Below are 24,856 nucleotides of genomic sequence, written 5' to 3'. Positions count from 1 at the left end.
AATGTAATCAGGTTTGGCTCACTTGGAGGAATTAGGATGACTGAAAAGTATGCCAGATTTCAAAACAATTTCTAACAGTTTCTGTGATACTGTGTAAGCAACTGAAAATTGACATGTTGTGTTGTGCCCAAGTCAGCCAACTGCTGTCACTGAATAATTAGATTCTCTAGAAGAAGGGAAAGTTTTGGGTTTTTTTTCCCTGAACAAAATTATTAGAAAATAATGTAGTAGCTATTTTATTTAGGGATAGGCTCAAATCCTTCTGCTCTTACAAGCAAATCTTTAAAAATAGTTTGAATCTGGGCCCCAAAAGTATCTTTCATGTATTTTTATATAAAAAAGTATAAATAAATTGTTTGGGCATTTTTATGCCAACATGTATGTCACTTGCACATGGAGGAGTCATTGTTGCATATGGTTAATATTGCTTTTCTAATGAAATTAATTATTTTCAATTCTTTTTATTTCATATGGCACATCAAACCTGTGAATTGATATCAGACACGGGTCACGAGCTAATTGTAGCTCGATCTGCCGTGGACTTGTGACGTTTGTGAGGACAGATATATAGCGCCTGATTCCCCAGGAACTTCTACCTCTGCAAACTGACTATGAACTGGGGGAGACCTGTGCCGCTCTGCGGCCTTTCTGTCCCTTTCCACCCTTCTACTCGAAGAGCAAGCGGCGGCACGTTCGGCGGTGAAAGCTCGTGCCTGGTGAAACGATAAGGCAGCGCTGCAGCCAGGCGAGGCGGTGACAGTCCTGGCCTGGCAGAGCCACACGCGGTCGATGGGCTCGCTTCGTGCCGCTGTGAGTAGGGTGGGAATGCTGGTCGGGTCTGGAGGGGAAGGCCTGGGAGACCGTGGGCGAGATCCTCGGGGGGTGGTTGCAGCTTCCATCTGCTGAACATCTGAACGGGGACTGGAGAGACTTAGCTAAGTCATGGTGTCACTGCAACTGCGACGACATTGGAATAATTGAAAAGAAAGGGATTCTTTATTTTCTCGTATTTATTTTGAGCTGTCTTGCTCCTCGTTCTAGTAATTCTATCAAAAAGCAGCACAACTTAAAAACTGCTATTTTTATCGTATTCCAAGCCTTATCTGATAGCACCTTCTCATCTATCCTTTCTAATTGAATGCGTTCCTTCCCATTGTTGTTGGAGTCACCTTTTCATAAGGATTCAGAGTAGTTCTTAAACCTATAGAAGCACCAGTTGCATCGATATTCTTAACAACAACAAAGCCCAGTGCAAAAACTTGTATGGCTGCAATTAGTGAAACATATTTTTACTGTGAAAGTATTTTTTTCTATTGGCCTGACTCTCGCCAGGACTCTTTAGACTAAATATTTCAGAAAGGTGATGCTAGGGATAAATACTATGTATTTTTAAAACTTCTGCTGCTTTTTTTCCCCACTAAATTCAGCTGCAAAGTTTAGTTAATGGTACTGGGGATGATGGCAGTCGGACTCTTCTTTCTTCCTTGAAAAACCCACCCCTTTATTTCTTTAGATCCAGCTGTAAAACTCCTCATACTTTTCTGGCACTATTACAAATGAGAGATAAATAATAAACAGTTTCTCCCAGGGCATCCAAAGCTACATGTATAAATCTATATTAAATCCAAGGTTAATGATTGCTTTTCTGTTTTATTGGCTGCGGGGAGCACTTTCTGAAGGAAATCCTGTCTAAGTGGTAAAGTAGCTTTCTTCAGAGGTTCTTGAGCAAAATGAGACATTAAGTTTTGACCATCCTAGTCTGCCACATGTGACCAATGCAATGTAAAAGACAGTAAAATATATTTGTCCACTGGAAAAAAAAACCCACCTTTTTTATTGCCCCCAAATTATTCTATATCTATAACGTCCCTAATTCGACCTGGCCTTGCAGAGAGGAGTGCTAGACTTCTCATTAGTACTTTGCAGTTATCCCTTCCCTGGCTGAGGTGCAAGAAGCTTTAAATCATGTGGGAGAATGGGGAAGGGAAAAGAGAGAAAACAAGCTTTTTGAACCCTGTAATGTAAATTTGCAGACAATTATTCATTATTAACTGCCTGAAGCATCACACCTCTCTCACCTTTGCTGGAATGTCTGAACATTAGGGTAAACAACACACTGCTGTCTTATCATAATGCGGTCTGCTTCACTGCAGCAAGAACTTGTCAGAAACAGATTGTGATGTTGACTTCTCAATAGGGGAAAAAAAGGGCCTAAATTAGACTTCTATAAAAAGAATATTGCATATTTATTTCCACAATAACACCAAGGAAAAACGTTAGTCAAGAAGCAAGCAATTGGGTGAATAAATAAGCTTGTCTTTGTTCTCATCAATTAAGTTATTACATCAGTTGGAAAACCAGTGAATTATAATACAGATGTTTAATGAAACACTGCTGTGCCTATAAGTCAAACTCCTATTTTGTGGTGTGATTTTGGCTGCATAGTTTTGTGTGTGTTAAACCGTATTTATTAGCTGATACCCATTATTATTTTGAGCAAGGTATAATTCAGTTGTCAGGCTCCAGCTCTGGGAAGGAGATTTAATCAGTGAGAGCCCGCTTTGCTGCTGAGCATAAAACAATGCGGGTTTCATGAAGCAATCACACCAGTGTGAAAAAATGGGATTAATTAGTATTGTACAAGAACAGGCAGCATGCTCATTAAAACCTTGTGAGCTGCCTCTTGATAAACTGCCACTTGATAGGGCCGCATTAATGTGACAAGGCAAAGACTTTATTTCCAAATCCTTTCTGATTATATCTCACTTTTAAGTTACCTGAATTGACTCTCTAAGGCTTTTGGAATACAAAGATCAAAATTGCAGCAAGAGATCCCCAAGACACCTGGACAAAGGAGCCATGCTCAGATAGCGAGGCTTCAAAAGACAACTTATTTTTTTGAACTCCCATTCAAACATAAATCAATAGCTGTACAATGAGGCAGCTCCAAAGGTGGTAAATTTGCATTTGCACTCAGCAGGTTGGCCTGGAACTTATTTGACGATTAGCAGCTATCTAATGAATCCCGTATAATTCTGTGCCTATCCGCTCACCGAGTGCTTCGTATGTTTGTCAATATACAAAGTCTTATGAATATTTTTACAGCTTCAGGTGTGCTCCGAGGAAGGGGGAGGAGAAGGTAGGCGCTCCCAGCTGCACATCTGCTCCTTACAGTTCGGGTCGGCCGCTGAAGAATTATGGTCATATTTCTTTCTTTATCCTTCCTTTTAGAAAGGTTCACAAACTAAAAATGTAGATTTCCACTAGTGGATTTGTTTCTACATGACAAAACATAATAGGGGATATGCCTGAATAACAACAGTAAATGTTGGCTAGGATGTATTTTTGATCTTGTGTGTTATTTTCCTTTAGGCGTAATGTTTTATTCCGTCCTGAATTTCTAGTGGTTCTGATGATTTACTTGCACATAATCTTGGCTTTCCCACCCCTCCCCTCCTTTTTGAGAATTAGTGGCTATAATGAAATTATATCTGAACTTCTAATAGTTAACCAAATCTCTCAGCTATTTCATGGCGCTCCAAGATGCTGACTTTCCATGTAGCTTTAGCTGACATTGTATGTAAGGCAATTGTAATGCAATACAGTTACCTGTCAGCATATATTTGTAGGTGTGGAAAATGCCACTCAGAGAACAGAGATCTCGTATTCCCTGAAGCTTTTCCCAACTATTTTATTTTTAAGCAAAAAACATCTTGTTAAATCTCAACACCCTATTAAAGTAATGTTATCCACCACGAAGTCTGAGTACTCGGTTCCCAATTACAGATTGTTTGCAACTGTACAGGTGTAATCCCACCCACAGCTACCAGTGAAAGGCATCAGACTGGAGGCAAGGTACCTGAGCTGGCGAGATGGGGATGAGTGCAATGCTTTGCAAAGTGACGTGTTGCAATATTATTAATTTAAACCCTTAGATTTCATTGTTGTGATCTGGGCTACATGATGCAATGCAAGATGACAGCCATTGAATTAATAGAAAATGGGATTCATCTCTTGAAATTTCACACAAAATAGAAGCAGGAGACAGACAAAATAAAGGGAGATGGATAGACAGACTGATAATACCACTAATACTTTTAAATTTAAACTGAACGGGTGAGATAATTTTAAAACACTAATGGTATTTATCAACAGTGTGATAGCAGGAAAAAAAAAAATCACACTCTCTCCCTCTCCCTCTCTCTCTCCCTTTCATTGATTGCTTTGTTGAGCAAGTCAGTGAATATTTTACACTTTGTTTCTTTTATTTTAGCAAATGAACTGCCTCGAGCTAATGTAGTGTAAGTGGAAATTTCAAGCACCAATGTCTCCTGCATGATCCAATAATAGGAACTTTCTTTCCCTCCTAGCTCTGTAACATAGTACAGCAGCAAAATCCCTGATGCCTCCAGGTAGTCACATGCCTGATTTATGATTATAAACTATAGCTCTGGAAGAGGTTAGCTAGGTAGTTTAAATCGTTGCTTTTTCTCTAATGAACTGGGGTCAGAGAGAAAGTACTATATGCAACAGCCTTATCTGGTTGTTACTTATGCCCTACATACTCCTCCTCCATGTTCTTTGGTTGTGATTGGTGTTTTTACATCATTTTAATTGTTAATGCCATGTTAGTAAACCATGTTACTGAAAACTGTGTGAAATGAGATTTCCCGCTATTATTTATCATTTTGGTGCAAATTGGAGCCAGGTACTTTTTTCTAATGTGGTATAGACAGCATCGAAATGGACGAAAAAGACAATGTAAAAAGATAGGTAACAATCACAGGTAGTATAAGGGGTGGTTTCTTTTCCCAGTAACAAGATGCTGTAAGGTTGAACTCTGTTCTTGTCTGGTATCTATATCAGACCATTGTACCAGTATCTAAATAGAATTAGATATGTTAAAAGATGCCTGAGATAGGCAAATATAGAAATATTCAAGATATTTTCCACAGATAAGTGTGGAAACTGATTCAAGAGTAATGTTGTTAATCTGTCTAGGAATCCATGGAAGATGTGGTTATTGTGTAAGCTCAAGGTACCCCTTATGCAGATCAGTCTTGCGCAAATAGGACTTACTCAGCAGATCACCATAAGCCTCACTGACCTTGACAACAGTGCTATGATCGTATTTTCATACAAATAAACTCTTTTCAGGCAATCTCCCCCCATGGATTCAGCATAGATGGACTTTCTCTGGCACAAGGCCTGTTTCCCAGTTTTCACTTTGAAGTCTGTTACTTATAACCATCCGAAAGACGCTAGTATTTGACCCTCTCTCTGTGCCACTCGCTACCTTAATGGAGTATCGGACACTTAATGCATGCTCACACAACTCTTGTCATTCAAGTGCATCAGAGCAATGGATCATGTCACCCTCTTCCTAAAGTAACCCATGTTTTGGAATTAGTGAGGTAAAATTCTTCCTGTTGGCAACTCTTCATACCAGAAATACAAAATGCAGAGTTTGGGTATTAAGTGTATTTCTCCAGTAGCCTTGTAACCCTGCAGAAACATGAAGCTTTGGATGTCTGCATCTAGAAGGCTTTTTAAGCAGACTAGGAAAGGCTATTTTAATAATCTAGTAGTATTTGCATGTGACTTTCTTCTGTCAGCTAAAGCTTCAGGCAGCAGAAGCACATGGATCTGGTTCTTGCCTGTTCTTTCACATCTGAGGCCCAACTTTGATAGAAGCTACACATGATCTGCTGTAGTCCCTGCATTCTTTTATATAGAATTGTTACTCAGCTAGTTATTCCCTCATCATGTACTGTTGAATGTTGCTGCCTACATGAAATTTGATGCACCTGTCCCTTTTGAACAGCATCCTATTTTTCAGACTCCTTCTCTGATTTGCCTTGATCATTTTGAATTCTAATCTTGTCTTCCAACATACTCACAATTTGATGCTGTCTGCAGATGTAATAAGCATAATCTATTCCATCAATGAGGTCACTAATGAAAATATTGAACAGTACCAACCCCGGGCCCCTGTGGAACCGCCCTTTGTACAGCCTCCCATTCTGGCCGTGAACCTTTGATAAATACTCTGAGTACAGTTCTGAAACTGAGTTTGTACCCTATCATTGTTTTATCTAAACCGTGTTTCCTTAGCTTAAGTACAAGATATCTTACAGCAATCAAATATTTCTCTAAAAGTTAATGACATCTATTGTTTTCTGTCCCGAAAACTTCCTTCCCTGTAGAAGGAAATTAGATTGGTTCAACAGCCAGTCTTCAAGACCAAAATGTCAAACTCCTCTCCTTGTTAGCTTTACAGAATACAGGTAATTTGTTTCAGAGTTTCCCTAGAAATTTAAAAGAAGGAACTCCTTTATAATCTCCAAGTCAGGTCTTTTTCCCTTTCCCTTATCTTCTGTGTTTTGTCACTTCACCCGCTCCTCAGTATTTCTCGAGAATAACTATTAATATCTCTGAGCTTTAGTCCTTTAAATAACAGAAGATGAGGTAGAAAGGACTACAAACTGGGCAAATGATTCAAAAATATCTAAATTGTCCCCATATTTTCCAACTTTCCTTATCAAAGACTACAGACTTGTGGTGACACTGTCTTCATAGTGCAACCCACCCCCAAAAAAATAACAGAAAAAAGTAGGCTATCCTGAGGACATCTGCCAATGGCTTCCTCCACCTTTTTGAGTTGAAGCAAGCTGAAAAGTTAGCGCGATCCCACCTCGCTTGGATTTCCTTTCACTGAATTAGAGTGATTTTTTTTTTTTTATGGTTTGTTATCTGTATTTCAATTTGTACCTTGTATTTTCTTATTACGTACCTTGGACATTGCCTGGAGAGTTAGAATATCTCATTAGCTTTGGAGCGTGAGTGTTCCATGTTTTTCATGAAAAATTTTGTGCACCCAATCTTTCTGCTGTGGTAATTTAGGGAGGGTCATTCCACCAGGTGACAGTTAAACAGGGATCCATCTATAACTGCTGCCTTTAGAAGGCCCCAGAACACTTGCCTCTGGAGGTTGAGCATCCTTATTTGCTATCTGCTGTTCCCCTCATCTCCCCCGAGTTTCTGGTGTGAATGTTGGAGACAAGTACCGGGGTTGGCCAGACCTGAATTTGATGCAGTAGCTTTTGTGCCAGTCTGCAGGAAAAGGGGAAATTCTGAAGAGTTGTTCCTTCCCCCACCTTAACTCTTGTCAGGTGGTGGGCTGACACATTGCACTCCTGCAGAATTACAGCTGCTCCAGCAAAGATTCAATTTGGGCCCTCTGTGTAGCAGTGAGAAATATTTCTCTACTGTAAATCACTTAGTACAGAGAGAATCCTCAAGTTGTTTTCATGCACAATCATACAGGGACCTAATTTTCTGTGATGGCTGGTTCAGTTATTGCATCACAACAATTTCTCACTATGGAGCAGCAGGTTTCATTCATTCCATCCCCACCTATAAATAAGGGTTGTGACTGGAATAGGTCATGAGAGTTACTCCTGGGAAGACCACATATCATATTATCTGTGAGGAAAATGCGTTTTAAATTGCATTCTTCTAACTACATCTTGGTTGGTGCATAGTTCATTTCTGAGCATGCTAAGCGGCATTCTTAACACCAGTGATACAGCACAGAAAACGATGATTCAAAATGCTTATAGAAGCGTAGAATAATTTAGGTTGGAAGAGACTTCTGGAGGTCACCTAGTTCGCTTGGGGAAAGTATCAGTTGACACTTGAGAACTGTAACGTGCCCCAGGGCCTGGGTTAGTGGGAATCTTAAGTGCCAGAACTCTTGGTACGTCGTTGAAATCAGTAAGTTGTGCAATTATTCAGGAAGAAACTTACAGATGTTTTAATTCACTCTGGTCCATGTATGCTTCTGAGGGGAAAAAAAGGTCTGTTTAGACAGACATTCCAAATGGAAATTCCCAACCCCCAAATTAATAATTATTTTTCAATCTTGGAAATATATTTGCTTGCATGCACTAACAAACTATCCTGGAAATTCTTCAATTTAGTCTTGATATCATAACGACTGTCTCTTATCATAATGACCGTGAAGGAAGACGGTGGAAGGTTGTCATGTGTGGACAAAGCAAACGGCTCCGTGAGTTAGGCGTGCTCTCCGTCTCTGATTTGTCCTGGTGGGTTTGGAGCTTGTACTTTTGCGCCTTTACTTCTGAAGCTGCCCAGTCACCTCCCCCAGTCTGTGCACTGCAATCCACCTGGTCACGGAAAAGCGCAGTCGATGCTCGGAGGGACCTTCCCCCAACCTTTCTGAGGCGAACTCCCCGAGGTGTGTGTGTGTGAGCAGGACTGGCAGAGGTATTAACTTGTACTGAGCTCTGAGCAGCACGACCCCTTGTTCCCACAGATTCTCCGGGCAAGCCAAGCAGAGAAGAGCCAACGCTTCGGGGAGCTCGGAAAAGGGGAATAGCCCTCCATAGGCATCCATGGAGCCGCTTCAGCCGCTTCTGCCTGCGTGCGCAGCTGCTGATTTTCTAACCCAGCTCTCAGGTAGGACCTCTTGAGACGAAATATTCGGGAAGTAAGTAAAAATGATTGGGAAAGTTGAAACGGCATACGCAAAGGTAAAATGCAAGCGTGCGCGTTTGTGCGTGTTTCCTTGTCGCCAGTTGCGGCGGCGCCTCGGTGTCGCTCGTTCAATACGCTCGTATGCGCGAACCTGTCGTGTGATGTGGTTACCTTACCCTTGGCTTCCAGCTGCGCTACAGTTCTGGGTACTATTATTTTAAATTATGTGTCTCTATATAATGGTCTGTGCAGAAGAAAAAAATAACACTTTAGCTTATATTAAGCAATCAACGTTCTCAGAACTTCAGCATCTTAGTTATCCTTTATAGTTATCCTTATGTTTATAACGTAAAATACAAATTAGCATTCTCAAGTTACGTCTTTGAGAACCAGTCCTTTTTTTTTCCTGAAGAAAAATTTCAGCAGTTGTCATGAAATAAACTTGCGTGTTAATCTGTTGTTTCCATCTTGAAAAACGCAAAATGATTCCCTTAAGAAGAAATCCTTACGATACCTACTCGAAAGGAGCTAAAGGAAGGCATCCAGAATTTTAACCACTCGTGAGTTTACAAGGTAGAGAATGGAGCTGGGTGTCTCTGTCATATTTTGCAGCTGATGCTACACTATTTATTTTAAGTAAATTTAATAATCAGAGCCGTAATCTGTATTTTGATATCGACATAGCCCCTGCCATTTTGACTTTGCCAATCAGCCAGAGTATTTCAACAGCTACCAGAAGGATCGTTCTTGCACGGTTTGGTTACAGAATTTAGCATGTTAGAGGGCTATTCACTCATTTCTGGAATATCAGGAACTGGACATGTCAGTAAAGTATGTTCTCTTCAACCAGAATGACTCATCTGACACAGTATAGTTGATGCTTCTAGCTTTTTATGGAAAATACATTTTTAAAAAGAATTTTAAAAAATCATTCTGCAGGGTAATGTTACCTAGCTAAGGATGCTGCTGGAACTGGAAGATTCAGATACAAACGCTCAAATGTCAGGCAAAGTCTGGGATAAGGTTTGTGCTAGTGGTCAAAGTAACCACCAGGTGACTGAGGTCATCTCTAACAACAAAATTACGTTGCGGATCTCCTGGACTCCGAAGGGGACTCGCTCTGCCAGTGTTTTGAATATTAAGGGGGATGGTGATGTAATATATATTCTGGAACACTTTGTCCACATGTTATCGGAATGCCCGCAATGCAAGAGTTATGGGAAATATATCATCATCCCTAGACTGGAGTTTATACAGAATATTACTCTGCCATAGGATCCCTTTATCTACATTCTAGATGGCCTGACAATGGCTCCCCAAATGCCTGAAGCCAATTTAAAAAGGATACTAAGAGCACTCTAATAGCTGAAGTTATTACTACTAAAGTGTAAATCAATGCTGTGTACTTTCCAAGGAGGAAGAGTGGGTCCGAATGAGCTTTGTCTTAATGGAAAGAGTATTTTAGACAAATTCTGCATATGTGGAGGCAGATTCCACACGTACGGCGCCATAGTCTGCAGCCGGGTCTGCAGACTTCCCCCTTTCTGCAGTGAAAGGTGAATTTACTCAGCTTAGAACAAACCTGCGCTGTTGCTGTTCTTAACGATTGCGTTAACCTTGTTAGTTTTGCTAGATAGGCACAGACGTGAGCCTAAGCTGGGCTCTGTGTACGAGGCAAACACATGAGGAGCAAGAGGAGGGACAGAAGAACATGATGCTGCACCCCTTGTCTCATCCATCGTCCGGGTGCTGCACCCGGGCTGGTGTAGCGCAGCGGTTCCCAGCCCCGACCAGTCCTCCCCGTCTGTCTTGCCAGCCTTACCTCCCACCCTTGGGCTCTGGGGCACTACTACGCCATTTCTACTAGCAAATATTTCTTCGTAATTTTAGCAGTGATGGATGGGTCTGTCAGGCACTTTTGGTGGATTGTATGCTAACACCCACCAAAAATATGAGTTGAGGTCATGGGCTGTGCCTACTTCTGGGGCGTAGGTTTTCTCACCCCTGATTTATATACAGCAATCTTATGACAGCCACTTTAGTCAAAGGGGATGTAAATCTTTTCATTTCTGCTCATCTTGAGAAGATTTGGTACTCCGAACACCAGAGATTTTTAGGGATTACTAGTGAGGGCCCAGTTCTGGATGTGATCCTCTATCGTCTCCAGTTACCCGCAGATAATCAGATATTAGAGAAGGTTGGAAATTGGTCTCCTATTAATAATTAAAAAAAAAAAAAGTGATAAAAGACTCTGATCTTGCCAGTGTCATAAGTAATGTCACTTAGTAAAGTGACTGGCACTAGCTGTAGGCTCAGATATGCCAATTATAATTAAAGCCATTATTTTCAAATACAGTTCAGTTTATTCCTGGTGAAAAGTAAAGAGAATTTTAGAGTGACAAATCTCTCTGGAAAATGCAAACTTGATGAAAAGGCTGTGTTTTTAGACTATCTGTAATAATTCAGTTTCAGGTCTGAAATGAATATTACTTTAAAACATATTCTTTAAAATGAGCGTTGACCAACCCAGTGTACGAAACAACATTGGAACATGTATGTGCCTGTCAGAAGCATCCTGAGAAAGCAAAAGCTGACTTACAAGGTAGGAGCGACATTTAGTTCTCAGATCAGCATCTGTAGTGTGGTTTTCAGAAAGGTACCGAACCATTATCCATTGCATACCCTGATGCCCATTCAGTTTTCTAGAAGGATATCCACATTGCCACCTATTTTTGAGTATTAAAACCAAGGATGGTTCTCTAAAAGATAGAGGTAGTAAAGCTGTTTTCTTTTTCAGACAAACGTGGTCTGATAACAGAGAAGTGTTGATAAAACTGAGGGTCTGGTTATTCATTCACAGCAACGCGCACACAGCGGTTGTATTTTGCAAAGCCATATAACACACTGAGACACCAGTCACCCTTGGTGGGTTTCTCCCCTAAAACGAATGGGATTCCCAGAGATGACCGTAGCAGAATATAAAAGACAGCCACGAAGTAGCTCCCCCGAGCAGCAGTCCATCCCTGTGAAGGCAGCTTTAAGCTCGGGACAAAAGCCACAAGACGTGGAAGGTGCGCACTATATCAGGCAATACCCCAAATGCTCTGAACCCTCTGCCCTGGGATACGTCCTGGAGGAACAAGCGGTTTGGGGCTGGAGACGCAGCTCCTGTCATTGGCAGCCTGGAACCGAAGGTTAGCTGGCAGATGATGAAACAGAAATTGTGTCACTGACCTTTGCAAACGAGCACGCCAGTCCTGCTCAAATCCAGCGGCAGTTAGGGTTTCTCTTGTTCCGGCCGCCTTTTAGATCCATTGGCGCAAGGTGACGGTGCGTTTGTGCTCCCAGGCATTTGTTCAGACGCCCGCCCTAGAGCTGGCCACCAGAGATTACCCTGAAACCGGCTGCGGTGCAATGATCTGAGGTCTGATGTTAACACCAGGTAGAGATAAAATTCCTGCTTGCGCTGCAGGTGACCGGGATCTAGGCAAGAAAAGTTGCTGTAGCTGAATATTTTTTTCATTCCCATCTACTGCACTGGGCAGCTATTTTGTCATTATTGTCAGTCTTAAAATCTTGGCTTTGTTTTCTGCCCCGTAACCTTGTGTTGGTGCCCTTTATGTTCCCAAACCCTCTGTTTAAAAGTGCTTCCATCTGATATGATTAATAGCTCCTGCGAGTGATCTCTATTAAGGACTCAAAGCTCAATTTCAAATATTTTTGTGGCGCTTCTGGTGGGCCTTGCTGGGATAAATTAAGCCTATTTTTCCCCTGATTGCTTCGTTGGATCTCTTTGTAACTTCACCTTGTATTCCTTTCTGTTCAATACTTTTCAAAGTACTGAGAGTTTAAAGAGGTACAATAAATCCCAGATCAGTTTTTAATGACCATGGTAAGCCTGCTTGTAATATGTCAGTAAGCTGAGCCTAAAAGCCAATGGGGAATAGGCCATTTCTGCCTTAGTAATTGCCTCCACAGAAAGATTTATAATGTCATTATCTGAATCTACAAGAAATAACTCATAGAGCTGAAATACCCTAAAAAAATATTACAATTCTCTCAAAATCTAGTAATTCATAAATGCTAAATCATAAAACTTTTTTCCAAGATGTTTTATGTTAAAAATAAAACACAGTCAAAATATAAATGTACTTTTCTTAATCAGATCCTTCGTTCTTTATGTATCTGTTTTCTGCGCCGTAGTTTGGGCAGGAGAACGGTGCAGTGCACAGCCCAGATCCAGCACCGCGCCGCTGGAAACGCGAGTGCTGAAAAACCACAAAGAGGGAAGAGCATTCCCAGTCATTTTTCTTTATTTGTGTATGATTCCAGGGGGGAAGAGGGTTAGTTAGCACGGCAATAAAATTAATTTTAGCAATAAAAATCTCTTCCCCCCTTCTCCTTCCACCATTTTCCCATGAAAAGCCACACTAAATGTCCTGATAAATGTACTGCGGCGCTGTCTAAAGCCTTTTCAGCCAGCTTCCTTTGCCCTTAGCATTTCCCAATCAGAAGATATCATTCATTTCTTTCAAAAAGCAGGAAATGTACTCTTCAATTTGTCTGGTGTTTAATAAAGTGCTAGAATTACCATAGCTACCCTCATCCTCTGATGCTTTAATACACTGTGAGATTTATACTAATTTCACCCAGACTAAATTCTTCAGTGCAGGAAGCTTGTACACTTAAAAGGGTGCTGTCGGTGTGCTGCTTTTTCCCCCCCCCCCCCTTTTTTTTTTTTAATCCTGAGCTCCTATGAGCAAGGACCTGATTTCTGTTTCCCAGAAGATTTTGCATTGGTTTACTTTTTTCATGCTGTTGTTTGCCCTGCGTCCGTGTGAGCTTGATTGTTGCTTCCGAGTGGTTTTGCCGTGGCTGCTTTTTTTAAATTATTTTTCATTCATTGTTTCAATAAATATTATCCACTGACATCTCCGGAGATGTGTTGTAATGCAGTTGCTTCAACTCAATTGAGTGGTTCCTAAAATCAGCAAAAGGTTTCTAGTCTGCTACAGCCTGATTCTTCTCTGAAGTACAAATTAAACTTTTCAGGGTCCAATATCTGCTCTTAGACTGTAAATTACAGAGGCTAACACCCTTTTAAAGTGTGGCAGTTCTGTTATTAACTTGAATAGGTCCAGGATTTCATCCCATGTCTCTGTTCAGAGCACAGACATATCTATAAGTAATAAATTATTACTCGTTTCGAGTGAGCATTATAAACTTCCAGGTTCTTTGCTTCAAAGAAATGAGCTACCTGAAACAAATTATTTCCCAGTCGGGGCACTCTGGTCTTCATAATGTCACCTGAATCTAAGAGGTCTGTGAAAATTACACTGACACCTTTATTTCCTGAGTTTAAAAATTATTTATAAGCAACCAAATGTGTGCTTCTGCCTCTGGATGTGTATATCCAATTCTTATCAATATCAGTGGGAATATTCCTTTGCACAGAGATCAAAATACATTGTAATGCATCTGTCATCTGTGAGCCTCTATTGGATGCTTTGTAGCTTTACTTTTACATCTTTCCCTGATTTCTGAGGCGAGGGGATGTGTGCTTTTCAGCACTGGGATTTCGGAATGGTCTGTCTTAAGATGATGTGTTTAGAAAAATAAAATAAAAATCGGGTCTTCTATGAAAGCTTATTTTCCTTAAAAGCTGCCGCACACTGAGTACTGTCAGATTTATAATTTGAAGTAAACTTGATTCATTATTGATCATTAGCTTTTAAACCTAATCTGGATTGAGATCAGGGTATAGCAACTCAAATAAAAATCTTTGCACTGAATCTAAAAGCCTGCGAAGCAACTGCAGTCGACGCAAGGCGACAGCCTGGGCTGAGCCGCCTTGGGCCACATGCTTAAACTGGAGGAGTACAAATGCGCTTTCATCGGGAGTGTTGATAAGAAGATTGCAGCAGGGAGAACCGAACCGCAATGAAGGATGAAGGAATCAAAATATCCTTTTGCTCCCTCTGTTAGAAACTCATCCTGTAAGAACTAGGGTGAAATAATGGACGGAGGTTGGTCGGGATTAGTCTCTGGTTATGCACTTGGCGCCATGCTTCTTCACCATTGTACGCAGCAAATGTTTCCTGACAGGCTAACTAGCAATAATAAAAGGATAAAGGACTCTGGTGACATACTGAATGTTACGGTTGTTATTCCTGTCCTCTCAACGTGGTTTACCTTCGGCAGCGTCAGAGGTGACTACCCTCGGAGCCCAGGCAAAGCGAGAGAGCCGCTGCTCGGGATAAGGGTGCTCGTAGCCGCTGCGCCTGGCGCTACCGTCCTGCAGCGTCTGCCCGTGGGAAGCGCCGTTGAAGTTTATAAGGTTGTGTAAGTGTGAAGGGTGGGGGCCTGTCCCTTTGCAGGAGGCATTTGGGGCAGGGAGGAATCGGCTTTATGCTGCTTTCTCCCGTCATGACAATCACCGGTCAGTTAGGTGTTTACATCCTTACTTCGCATACGGCACGTTTTTCCGTGAGAACTTTCAAAAATGACTAGGGGTGGCATTTGCAGCTGCATATATGGACGTTCGTGGGGTCGGATCCTCTTGCAAGTCTGGACCCAAAGCGCCTCCCGAAGCCGGGCTGCCGGCTGAGCTCAGAGCGGCGGGGGCTGCTCTCTGCCTCGTGGGGCAGGGGAGCGCGGGGGCTGCGCGCCAGCTCGCGCCCTCTGCAGCCAGCGTGAGAGCTGGGACCTGCGCGTGGTGCGGCGGTTACCCGAAACCGAAGTACGTGTCCCCTGTGAGGTGTACTCCGCAGTTCCTAACCGGCAATCGGAGGACAGGCTCGGCCTTATTACAGACTCTTGTGCTGCTGATATTTGTTTCACTTTGGATGAAAAAGGGGATGGCGGTAGAGCTGCAAGCACGAGGCCTAGATGAGAAGTCCCTGACGGTAAGGACTGTATCTTGCCTTAGCAGCGTGTTCTTCACCGAGCAAGAAAAATGCTGTGGCTCCTCTAGGAAGTGCCCTGTTGTTATTCCGCATTGCTTCACAGAGGATGACAAGGTCTCAGCTCTCGTGACGCCTGTGCGAGAAGACGGTGCGCGTTTCAGAACAGCCGATCGATGCTTTCATAGCGGTTAAGTCAAGACTTCTGGTTTTTTTCTTCAAAAACAAAAGGGTTGCATTTAGTAAATTGGATCACTGCTCGTATTATGAGGAAATACCTTGGTCTGTACAACTGGAATAACTAATTATGGGTGAGAAATTTCATCATGAGGCATCCCTGAGAAACGGACAAAGGACCCAAAGAACTAATAAACATACCGTCAATTCATTTCAGGTTTCCCTGAAGAGGATAACTCCAGGAGGGAGGCGACTACATAAAATTAGGTTGCTTGTTGGAAGCGTTTAAGCTAGGAAGGTAAGCTAGAGAGACAGACAGACCGTTAGACAGGGAAGGGCAGACGATGTGCACGTACTTAAACTCCTTTGCTGTTACGGATCCTACACAGTTGACAAATAGTTTGCGGTTCTGCTTTCTTTTTCATTGTATCATACAAAGATAAACACGTGCAAAAATTTTCGGTGACTAGTTTAAGGTTAAATAACCTTTGAATTATTTAGAAACCAGAACTGTGTTCTGGGTAGCTTAAGGACCTTATTCCTATCTGGCTTCTAATTTTGCATGCAACTTTCCACTCTCAAAACTGACTGCACCAACGGAACTTAAGTTTGGATAAATTACTCTGATATTGGCCCATGTGTAATATATGCTAATGAAATATAAGCGTACAGGTCAAAAGAGAAATATTTAATGGGGGTGTTTACCAGTTTGTGATGGAAGCGGAGAGCTCAGAATATACCAAGACAGAGTAGTTAGTGAATCTGTCATACACATAAATCAGCCACACTCCCTCTGCATTTCTAATTGTCTCCCTAAAAAGGTTTTAGTCAACCCCTTAAAATGATGATCACACAAATGCATTTCTATATCGCCTGTTTGCTTTTAGTTATGCAAATTCGTTCAAGAGAAACGATGTACTCAAAGTGCTCTAAAATTTTTAAAACCTACAGATGTCAGTGGTGTGAGAGAATGCTTAAAAAAAATAAAAAAGAAGAGTTAATGCTTTCCAGCCAGATATGGGAATCGATTTGGGGTTCAAGGCTGGTTCCAGGTATAGCTAAAATAGGGCATTGGTCAGGGCAGTAACAGGGGTTGGGGAGAGTGACAGTATTATCGTCTGTCTCTGTGGTATTCTTCAGGCATCCCATTTCAACAGTAACATACTATAGAAGAGAATTAAGTTAGACTGACTGAGGGCTCTTTCCATGTCTGCAACATTTTTTTAATCATAATTCAACTAATTTCTTAAAAATAGGAATTGAAATGGACTTTCCAGTGTGCCTAGGTCACGTCTGAAAAGGTGATTCACCCCTCTAAATAATTTAGGTTTAGCCACGGTGGCCAGAGCAATGACCAAACAGCTTTAGAAAACCTGGACCTTCTTTTTGTGGGTAAACAGCGTCTTTCACTGCTCGGGCTTTCAGCCGGCAGGCAGCACCCCGGGGCGGTGATCCTGGGTTTGGCCTCAGGCACAATCCGAACGATGCTGTACTTGGAAAAGAAAAGATTGTTGTATGGTCTGTCACAGTTCAGGACGTGTGTCTTGGAAGAAATCTTGTTAGGCTTGGAGACTTTAAGATTAGGCATGAAGCTTTCAGTCAGGATCTTGTGTATTTGACCTTCACGCTTGTCTTTGGCAGCTGTCACTACAGTAGATTCACAAGAATTAAACTGAGGGCAGCTCGCGCTGCATCCGGAGATGCAGGTAGGGGCAGGCTTCGGGAGACGGCTCTGCCCGCCTTCCCACGCGGCCGGCGACGGGCTTCGCGGCCCTGAGCTTGCCCGCGGAGACGTACCTCCCTATCTGATCACAATGTTTAGCACTGAAAGCCACGTTTAGCAGCGCATCTGGAGGCTGACGTGACTCTTGCTACGCTGAGCCTATGCTTTGGCTTGAAAGGGGCCTCGGTGCACCTGGCGCCTTCCACAAGCACTAAATTAACACACAAATACTGAAGAAGGATGTAACAATCAAAACTCTGAATATGATACAGTGATTTTATCGAGATCTGCATCGCCTTAAATCCACTACAGAGCTCCCGATCGTGTCAGTGGGCACTATATGGCCCATCGTTTGTCAGACCATTTAAATTCAGTGGCTTAGCGCTTAGTCTTTTGGAAAACATCCTGCGCGCTTTGATTTACAGCACCGTAGAGCTGATTAAAAAGTCACTCATTAAAAAGGTATCTTTTATTATAATTGCTAAATATTTTTTGGTGTGGTAAGTAGGTTTCACCTTTAAAATGATGTATGCGTGCTGGCTCTTCTCCCGAGCTGTCGCGTCAGAGCCACTGGCTCTTAGATTTGTATTGAAGTGGCAGAGGCTTTGCAGTGCTCTGCATTTTCGCATGCTTTCTTTTCTCAGCAGAGGAATATCGGCATATTCTTCTGGACAGGGTAGAATTTGGAAACCTGGCTTTCACTCCCAGGTACCGGTTTCCTCTCTGAACTGGGAGAAGTTGTTTAAATCCTCCCCTTTCCTTTCACAATAGCCGGAATCGGACCTATCTGCCCTGAAATATTCCAAGAGTCCTGTATAAAAAGCTTTACACAGCTTCCAGCCAGCTGATGATAATAGGATTTAATTTGCCAAACACAAGCTGGTCTTCCAAACACCAAAAGGGAAATGTGGGTGTAATGGCATACACACTCCTTATTTCTGTGCCTACCTTCTGGAGTGATCTTGGAACCTTTTTTCTCCTTCTTCCTCATCTTTATTCCTCAAAATGATGGTGGTTTGTGCCATGTTCTTCTGTTTATAGCTAGATTCATGGAAGGAAGGTCCAAAATCTTTGCCCAGAGGGTCTGCTTAGATATAAATGGCACCCTGCTCAGCAAGATAAAGCGGCGTCGCGGTTAGACCAGCGCATCCTAAACGTTGTAGTCAGCACTTTCTGGTTTTCATTGTCATCATCATCAAGTGTGTTCTGTGGCAGGGCAGTAAGGGCATCAGGGAGCAGGTCGAATTAAACAATCCTGATTGAGGGTGGGGGGAGAAAACCTGTTAGGACAGTGTCATCACTGCAGTGACTTGCTGCTTGTGCCGCGTGGGTGGGGATTGGGAAGGGGATGGGATGGGGATGGGATGGGAAGGGAGGATCACAAGATGACTAAACTCATTCGAAGCAACAAATCCAGCCGGGACTACGACTGCCTAGAAAACAAGGAAAGCAATTTCCCAGATCTGTTACAGGCATTCTAGAGGGAACCATGTGGCGACGGGCTTTGCAAGGCATGGATGGGGTCTGAGGGCAATTGCGAGAAGAAAGAAACCAGCCTACTCGGTAGGACCGAATCTGGGTTTCCAAAAGGTTTCATGTCGGGACACATCCCTGAAGAAGCAATTTCATAGCTGAGCTGGCATTTTTAACTCATCTCAACTCTTGACTTGAAGTCTGCAGTCAGCCCTACAATATCATCTTCAGAGTAAGATACTGCTTTTCTAGCAGAACAAAAGAACCATTAATGACACCAATTAACCAGTGTAATTCTCATTTACACCTCTTTATTACCTTCCACACACAGTATGTGATACATTATACATCCCATTAATTGTTAACATACACGCAAGTCAAGATCTTTTATTATACTGGGTCATCTATCATTGATACAGAGATATAGATATTTTATAGCTGAGCCAACTAACACTACTGTAGAGCAGAATCTATAACCATTTTCACATCAAATCTGATTGTGTTATTAAGCCCTTTAGAAGTGCTTAGTATGTAATTTGGCCTCCTCCCAGAAGGTATTTTATAGAGGGGAACAAAAAAGTGGGATTTGGGGTAAGCTGTATTCATTCGGTGGTTTGGGGTTTTTTTGTTTGTTTGTTTTTTCTTTTATTTTTAAATTGAAATTATTTTTACCATTTTAAAGCTAGAGGTGGAGCATTGTTCTGTTGCACCGTAAATTCCACTTATCTAACAAGCATAATTCTTTTAATTAACTGAAAAAAAACCAGGAATTGGTGAAGGGGCAGCACTTAAGGGGGATCTAGGTGGGAATTCTTTTTTAAAGTGCCGAAGATTTTGCTTTTTCGAAGGATAGAAAAATCAAAACTAGAATGCAATAGGTATCATATGCTTTGCTTATTCCCAGCAGAACTCCAGTTATCAAGGAGCTACATATTCCCACAACTATTGACGTTATTTAAAATTTTGAAGCTCGCTTTAGATACCGAGGTCATATGGCTATACTTGCATCCTCTGATCTTAAATTCCAAATGTATTTTTCTCTCTTGCTTTGTAAGAGACCTCTGCAGCCAATAGAAAATCTGTTTGCTCTCTAGAGGAAACATGAAATTACATACACAGGCTATGTTTTTATTTTCTAGCTCTGACCTTGGATTTGATTCCTGGTTTCTCTTAGTATGCGTAGTTAAACCTGCAAGCCTTGCACGCAGCACTCCTCGTCGTGGGTTCTGAGCCCTCGTAGCCACCGCAGCAGCCTGCGACGCAGGGCGGGCAGAGGGGTTTGTCAGAGCGCTGAGAAGGGGCTCTGCGTGCTCTAACTACCTCCGCCGCCGGCCGTCGCGTCCCCACGAAGGCTAGAGCCCAGCTGCCCAAGCGTTCATCCTCCGCGCGGCGATCCGGGAGCGCTGAATAACGGCACCGTCTCCCAGCCAGGACCGATGCGCTGCTGCCAGTCTCCCAGGGAGCTGCAGCAAAGGGGCACTCATGCAGAATGATTTTTGGAAGCAGCTACTAACAGTATTGCTCCTCAGCTGAGCCTGGAGACAACTGGGCGAGTGCTTTCCTTCTGCTTTGTTCCCGAGAAGCATCCGTTAACAGCACCCTTCCCAGAGAGAAGCGGGACCTGCTTCTTAGAAACCAAGCAGAGAGAAATTTTTAGATTTGAGCTTGTATCTGCAATCACAGGCAGTGCTGCCAGTTACCTACTCGTGGCTAAAACATCACGAGTGCTGTTCCACTAACGCCTGCAGTAAAAAGCTGAAACGGGGAGTTTAGCAAAGAAATGGTGCAGGCGGTGATTAAACTGGCGGGTAACAGGAGCCAGAGCATCTGCCTCTTGGTTGAGACGGGTGCCCGTGTGTAGGCTCTGCCAGTGGTTAAAGGAAATCAAGCGCCTTTTCTTAAGGCCCAGGGAGGATGGAGCAGGCGTTTGGGCAGGGGCGCGTGTGTCCTGCCTGAAAATTTCCTCTTGAGTAGCTGTCGATGGTTGCTGCCCCTGCCAGCTGGCCGGGGCGCGACAGCAGCGGGCCGGTGGGCTTGCGGGGCTGAACCTGGAGAAGGCAACCACGATTTTGTCAGGTACAGTAATTAAACAGAGGAGGAAGGAGAAACCATCACAGTGTTTCAGGAGGACAGGCCTGCCCAGCTGTGCCTGGCAACACCCATAGGGGAGTGCATTTCTTTAAATAAATGCCTGCTTTAGGCCAGCGGGCTCTGTCAGTAATTTAGCACTTATATTTAGCCTTTCCTAAGGAGAAACTCTCCAAGTGATTTTGAAACTTAATTTCAGTGGTGTCTGTGTGATGGTTCCTCTGTGCCTTGCATCTGAGGAAGCAGATGAACAAAAGACACTGGCCAAGTCCATCCGTGGCCGCGGACTGACGCAGTGACGGACAAGAAGGCAGACGTCCGTCTCCTCTCTGCAGCTCCAGGCACTGGGCAAAGCTCAGCTGCAGCCAGTCGGCCACCAAAGAGAGCTGTAAAAGCCCTGCCTGGTGCATGTATCGCTTGTTCACTCGTATGCAAGTTTACTGCATAATAATATATAAAGAAAAGCATCTGTGCATCTGCTGCGTTGACTTGTACTTCTAATACTGTATTTCTGCTTTAGGCATAATTCACAGAATCTGGTGCCTGGGAAGCGTAGGACCTGCGAAATGCTGCAGTGCACGTCTGCTGTTAGAAATCTCTGGGTGGTTCCTCGCAAAGCGCTTGTCCCCGGGCCCCGTCCCGCCGAGCAGGGCAGCGGCAGCCTCACGCCCCCCTGCCGCGGGCAGCGCCCACGTCCTCGGCTGGGTCTGGCCCGGCCTGAGGAAACTGCTTCGCGCTATTCTAAATCCAGCTTCCATTATCTATTTTCCTTAATTAGAGCAAATGAATGCTAATTATTCATGGCTAGTATTTTATCAAAATGAATGGCGGCAGCCGTTGGTGGCTTTGCCAGTTAGACTTATATCTGTTATATACAAAATATCGATATATTCACTTTGTGTGTGCTGTTCTGGTGGACGGTTAGAATGGAAGTGATTTGAGGCTAATGCCTCGTCCGTAAACAATTAAATACCGTTGACTGAGCAGTTGATGACCCTAAAGAGGGAGCACAGTGTTAGAGGGAGAAGGAGGTTTGCATTAGCATAGCCCCTACAATAAATATGTCCTAAACCACATTTAAGTTCACGGAAGCTTACTATTTGAATAATCCCCCAAACATTGCTAGTTTTCATTGTTTTCATTTTATGACTGGATTTCTTTGTTAGTCAACACTTAAAATTTAATTGACGCCTCCACCTGACAAAGCTGGTGCAGCCCCTGACTCTGGAAAGAGGAATTAAAAAATGCTGCTATGATACACAGAGAATAAGAGAGTAAGGCAAATACACCTATTCGTCCCTGCCTGGCAGAGCAGTATGTGCTGATCCCTTTCACCTTTGATTATTAATGTTTTCAAAATTAACCTATCGCAAAAATGGGTTCTCAGGTAAAAATGCTACGTAAAAGACATTTTCTGTAACGATGTGGGCTGTAGGGTGTTTTCCTCAAAAAATTATGGTGTGTTTTCTAATCGTGTCTTGTACTACCTCTGGGCTTTTTAGGTGACTCTTCAGACCAGTATTGGTAAATTCTTGATAATTTTGTAATCCCCAGTTAAGGAAGAGGAACCGAAGGTGTAGATAAGTTTCTCCAGTCGTCCTGGTTCTGTACTGAGATACGTGAGAGCCTGGGAGCGGGTTGTGTGGGTTAACCCTGAAGAGCAGAGCTCTTCTGTTGAAATCACAGTTTAAAATTCTGTAACCACAAGGCAGCCTGTCCTGCCGAGGAAAACTTAAGGATCCTTCTAAGAATCTTCTAAGAAAGCGTTCAGCATCTTAAGGAAACCTAATTTCCTTTGCTGTGGTGTTGGTTGTACAGTGTCATTTTTAGGAGGGATATTAAGGTTCTAAGACAGAAGACTATTATATATAAATACTCACTCTATGGGCTGCAGAGTCTAACAGTTGCAATATGAAATTCATACAAGGATATCAGGCAAATTATAGAATATGAAAAAGGAGAAGGACTATAATTATATGATAGATGTGTGTGTTCTCTAAGTGTGCATGCCTTTCCCTTTAAAAATGGTGTGCATAAAGAAAATCTTGCATTTCATTGAAAACAATAATTATATCACTTATGCTGAAAGCAGGAATACAATACTGAAAGAATGAGTATTGCCTATGAAGAACATGTATTTGATGGCGTTAAGAGTTAATGTGTAGAGTAGAATAAGAAGGGGTTTAGCGGTTTATTTTAGTTTGCCTTTATTTCCCTGCTCCTTCTGTAGCACAAGGACTAAAATTCTCCACGCTAGAGGCACCGTTTCGTTAGCGAGGAAGCGGTAAAAATCATCTTAATTTGTCATGCAATTTTTTGGGCTGGTAGAGTTCACAGCAACACTAATTCTAATTCCCAGTATTAATCCTGAAGTTTCCTTTATTCCCAGTTATACCTTTTAGGCTGATCACAATTTTTCCTTTTCTCTTCTTTACATCTTTCTATAGGAAATAATTGTAAGAGATATCTTACCCTTTCTCTCTTATCTGTCCCTCGGCTGCACTTGCATGTGCTCAAAAATCTTTCCGCATACATTCATTTTGTCCTTCTCACCTGTGAAGCGCGTTGCTTGCTGTTGTGCAAACCCCCTCCGCTGTGTCAGCACGCGGCTGGCGCCGCGGTGCCCGACGCTGCGCTGCCCTGTATCGCGCAGCTGAGCTGCCAGTGCCTGGTCTTTGTCTGCCTGTGTAACTCGTCTTGGTGTCTCCCGTCCTCTTTACCCAAATAATCTGTAAGCCTTTGCCTCACATGCTTAACTTCAGCTCCCTTCTACTGTTAAACGTGTCCTATCGCGTAATGATTTTATTTTACTTGATTCTTTTTTTCTAATTTAAAATGCAGAGCATTTATTGTAGTGAATTAAAAGACAATGAAGTCAAACCGTAATTTGCACTTAAATGGAACATAAATTAAAAACTTTAGATTTCCAGTTGAAATTATTCGTTCCAGTTTCTTGCTGGGCTCCAGCCCCTAGAAAGCACAGACGCACCAGCAGCTCTGAAATGCTGTTCCCAGAAGGACTGACTGCAGAAGTAACACAGTTCCCAGAAGAACTGGGCACAGAAGTAGCATCCTTTTATTCCCACTTAGTTGCTTTTAATCATTTCTGTATTTTAGGGATGGGGGTTATAAAGATCGAGTAGTAAATCCTTGCTGAGCCGAAAGCACCAGGGGCTGCCGCCCCGCGTCCTCCGTCCTGCCCACCCGGCACTCGCGCGGTTCTGGGAGGAACCCGCGCCGGCCCCGCGCTGCCCTCGGCATCCTCTCTGCCTCTGGCGGGGTGGAGGTTCCAGGCTGCCGTAGTGGAAGCTGAAAGAGGCTGAGCTTACGGTGTTCGCTAATAGTTCACTAATAATGCGCCTTAATGCCAGAATCGGGGCTAGGGAAAGTGCTGCGGCCGCTGAGCTCCCCTGAGCCAGGGAGGGTCTCTGGCCAGGCAGGCTGCCGCGTTGGCTGAGGCACAGCGGGCTGGGCGGCTCGGGAAACCCAGAAACCCAGCGTGATCAAGCTTTTTCGATAAGATCCATCATACTTGCGTTTCCTCCATTCTATTTTTTGGTTCGGTTTTGTTTTGTTTTGTTCTTTCTGAGCAATCCTCTACACATTTCTGATTGATCCTTAGGGGTTGCACCCCTTTAAACTAAAGGAAGCAGTAAAGCCTGCATTACTATTACATTAGTGCGCACTGAGCCTATTAGCAGCCTTTTTTGTTTCCACATATCTGTAATATCGGCCCGAGCCACATTCAGTAGCATTTTCTTGAAACTTCCTATGCCCATTGGTAGTTATATGGGAGTCGGGATTAGCTCCTTTTAAAACGTGTAATAGCTTTGCAAAGAGGAGAATGGGTTGGGAATGTGTCATTTGAGATTTTGATAAAAACCTAATGGGAAATCGGTCCGTGAGCCAACTTGAATGAGCTAGAAACGTAATATGAACAAAGATCAGCAAAGCTCCTCAGGTTGCCCAGAAGTATTAAGTGTTTCATTTGTGA

At 42.9% G+C, this 24,856-nt stretch overlaps 1 long non-coding RNA gene across 9 annotated transcripts in view; it reads right to left on the bottom strand.

Moving 5' to 3' along the window:
- LOC135315690 (uncharacterized) overlaps positions 1–11,942 on the bottom strand; it is a 77,450-nt gene extending 65,508 nt beyond the window's left edge. For 3 of the 9 annotated variants that reach the window (XR_010375174.1, XR_010375178.1, XR_010375177.1), the window contains exon 1: positions 11,734–11,927. This is a non-coding gene — a long non-coding RNA (uncharacterized LOC135315690). Of the gene's footprint in view, positions 1–11,733 lie in introns of all 9 variants that reach the window. The other 6 variants (XR_010375175.1, XR_010375173.1, XR_010375172.1 and 3 more) reach the window with 4 other exon arrangements.
- Positions 11,943–24,856: the final 12,914 nt, after the last annotated feature.

This window comes from Phalacrocorax carbo, chromosome 14, assembly GCF_963921805.1.
Source record: "Phalacrocorax carbo chromosome 14, bPhaCar2.1, whole genome shotgun sequence".
Taxonomy (NCBI): domain Eukaryota; kingdom Metazoa; phylum Chordata; class Aves; order Suliformes; family Phalacrocoracidae; genus Phalacrocorax; species Phalacrocorax carbo.
This window is presented reverse-complemented; position numbering and strand designations above follow the sequence as displayed.